Consider the following 3,795-nt stretch of genomic DNA (forward strand, 5'->3'; position numbering starts at 1 on the left):
ATACTGACACTGATAACGATACTAATACTGACACTGATAACGATACTAATACTGACACTGATATCGATACTAATACTGACACTGATAACGATACTGATACTGACACTGATAACGACACTAATACTGAAACTGATAACGATACTGATACTGAAACTGATAACGATACTGATACTGACACTGATAACGATACTAATACTGAAACTGATAACGATACTGTTACTGACACTGATAACGATACTAATACTGAAACTGATAACGATACTGATACTGACACTGACAACGATACTAATACTGATACTGACAACAATACTGATTCACGCAAGTAGATTACATACAAAGTCTATGCACAGGCGCGATGAGACTCGAATGACATATTCAACTCGGGCGAAAGTGCAATAGGTGTGTTTCAAACAGTAGACGTCATTCACTATATATTTACAACACAATGTGTAGAAGTCAAAGACTTTACACTAAAATGTCAACATTAAACCTGAGTCCATCATCAACACTAAATACACACATACACACAAACACACAAACACATGTGAAACACTGATTTGGTGGTTTGGTTACTCTTTAAGAACCAGAAGGAGAAACTTCAGCAGATGTTCATAATGTTGCTTCAGTTTGTGTCCATATTTTTAAAGAATTATCTGAAAGTCAGTTTCTGTGGAACCAGAATAAAATGACATGAATGTGTGTTTAACCCTGAAACTGTGTCTGTGGTGATTGCTGCTCTTCATCTCATGTTAACACATCCGTGTCATCAGGGAAAAGGCTGCTGAGTCAGTAGTTTAAGGTGGTTCAGACAAACCCAGCAGATCACTGATTGGGTATCTTGTGAAACCAAAAGTTGACTGGTCCTGATCCTGGTCCTGGTCTCCTTACTGATACGTCACGTTCAGAGGTAGAAACTCAGGGTCTGCTGAGTTTCTTCACCACATATTTTGCATGATGGAAACAAAAACATGGACCACCGACTCCACATGCAAACGTCCTGTGGGAGTGTCTCTGTGTCCCTGTGTCCTTATAAAGGATGAAGAGGAGCAGTAGAGACGCTCCTTACCCAGAACTCCTCCATCATCTTCATTCTTTGAGATCCTTTAAGCTGAAGAAACCTTCTGAAGGTATTGAACCCGTCTTCGGTGTCGATGGGAAAAAGTAGCACCGCTTCGTCTCCTTCGTCCTCCGTCAGCAGAGGCAACGAGTCTCTGGCTGGCGGACACTCAGGGTTCTAGTCCCACTGGTCCCTGATGACCTACATGGACGGCTACACAGAGATAGTGAACCAGTGGCAGGTGGAGGCCAGTGCCGTGAGCTGGTTGGTGGTGAAGGTCTTCTTCCTGGTGATGGCGTTCCCGGCTAACGTGGGTCTGATGTGGCTGCTGCTGAGGAGGAGGAGCGCCATAATGGCGTCCGAGGTTCTGGGACTGAAGGGCTCCGTGATGGATGTTCTGTACTGTCTCTGTCTGCCTCTGGACATCTACAGCAGCCTAGTGGAGACCAGCCGGAGGACCCAGTCCGTCAGAGAGGCCCTATTTGCCCTCAACATCTTCAGCTGCCCTCTGCTGCTGACCTGCATGTGTGTGGAGCGCTACCTGGCGGCGGCACGGCCCGGCTCCTACCTCCGGATGGGACGTGGGAGAACCGGGCCGTCTTGTGCACCGCGGCCTGGCTGCTCACCATCACCGTGGCCCTGATGAGCTACTTCCTCCAGATGTTCGTTGTGGCTCTGTCCCTGTCTGTCACCATCTCGCTGCTGTGTCTGCTGGGCCTCGTGTGGGTGCTGAGGCAGAGCGGACCGGGCCGAGGTTCTGCGCTGAAGAGACGAGCTCTGAAGAATGTGGTGGCCGTGATGGTGCCGGCGGTGGTGGCCTACTCTCCTCTGGTGGCTCTGGTCCCCTACGTGTCCCTGATCGGGTCTTCGGGGTCCTGCTGCTCTTCCCAAACCTGGGCCTCTTCATCGGCTCCATGTTCTACCTGACCCGCTTCAGACGGCTCACCTGCTGCACCAAAGACCAGCAGACCAAGTCCACCACCCAGGCCGAGTAGACCCTCATGTGTGCTTGTCATAGAAATATGTTTGAATGTGTAGAACCGGTTTATTGTTACGTTGTGCTTCAATAGAATCAATAAAATAAAGTGTGTGATGAGGTCGTCTCCTTGTTTCCTCTCGACTTTACTTACAGAAACCTAGAAGTGGTTTTACTCAAAACCACACATGCAAATCAGAGAGCTGCAAGACTCAAAGAGAGGGTCGGGTTTCAGTCAATAACAACAACAACACCACCTCTGACCTTCCATTTATTTCCTCTTAAGTCAGGTCAAATATCTCGTTGACCTCCACCCGTCGGTCCTCCTTCTCCGTCTCCTGAAGACGAGGTCGACTGAGCTCCGTCCACAGACGCTGCTTCAGCTCCAGGACCTGAGCCACGTAGTCCTTTAAAACCAGACCAGTCAGCTTTAAACTGTGGTTTATTATCAATAATAATAATAATAATAATGATAACAATACCAATGATAATAATAAGAATACGAATAATATTGATAATAATACTAATGATAAGAATGATTAATATAATTATTATATTGATAATAACAATAATTGGCTGAGTCCACAAAGTCAATGCTGTAAATTAACTACTAGTATCTTACTTAGGAAATATATATGTTGTTAGCTGTTCTTAGCACTGTTAGCTGTTGTTAGCACTGCTAGATGCTAATAGCACTGTTAGCTGTTGTTAGCACTGTTAGCTGTTAATAGCACTGTTAGCTGTTGTTAGCACTGTTATCTGTTAATAGCACTGTTAGCTGTTGTTAGCACTGTTAGCTTCTAGCCAAATGGAGGCACTCCCTCAATCATAGATTTGCTCTAAATTCTGTATTGAGACCCTTTTAGAAAGACTTGAAATGATGTACTTGTAATGTCCTGCAGTACTTATAGATGGTGTACTGAAGTAAAGAGAGCTAGTATTACTACGAAGTGTCTTACAGCCTGTTTGGCAGAGGACAGAGCAGTGAGGACAGACGGCTTGAGGACAGAGTGATAGATATCTATGTAGCGGTCCGCTCTCAGACCGTGGACCAGGACGGACTGATGAACTGCTGATGTCCCATCATCCTTCACTTCCTGCTGCTGCTGAGCTTTAGACCTGCTGCTCCTACGTGATGACATCACTTCCGGTCCAGAAGGAGACATGAAGGACATTCTGAGGTACTTTACTGTGTACTTCTTTACGTCTCAGAGGTAATGCTGTACTTTTTTATCTGACAGCTTCAGTTACTTTTATTAATAAGTGATGATGTAATATTACAAATTACTACTAGTAGGCTACACTACTAATAATACTACTACTAGTAGTACACTAGTACTACTACTACACTACTACTACTACTTATACTAGTACACTACTAGTACACTGTTTATGATATATAATGAATATTGATCATTGAATTATTGCCTTCTACTACTACTACTACTACTACTACTACTACTAGTACAATACTAATACTTTACTACTACACTACTACTACTACTACTACTACTACTAATAGTAGTACACTTTATAACAATAATAATAATAAATATTGATCATTCAATTATTATTACCTTCTCTATTTGTCAATGCTTCTTTCTGTAAATGTAGCTGCTTGAATTTGACAGATTTCATTTTGAAAGATCACAAATAAAAACATTCCATATTTCAGTTCCGGAAAACCTCCAGACTTCAGAATAAAAGATGAAACCATGTGCAGACTTCAGAATAAAAGCCTCTCTGAGGACACAGATGAGAC

The sequence above is a fragment of the Anarrhichthys ocellatus genome, unplaced genomic scaffold (genome assembly GCF_004355925.1).
Source record: "Anarrhichthys ocellatus isolate YVR2014 unplaced genomic scaffold, GSC_Weel_1.0 scaffold237, whole genome shotgun sequence".
Classification (NCBI taxonomy): Eukaryota; Metazoa; Chordata; class Actinopteri; order Perciformes; family Anarhichadidae; genus Anarrhichthys; species Anarrhichthys ocellatus.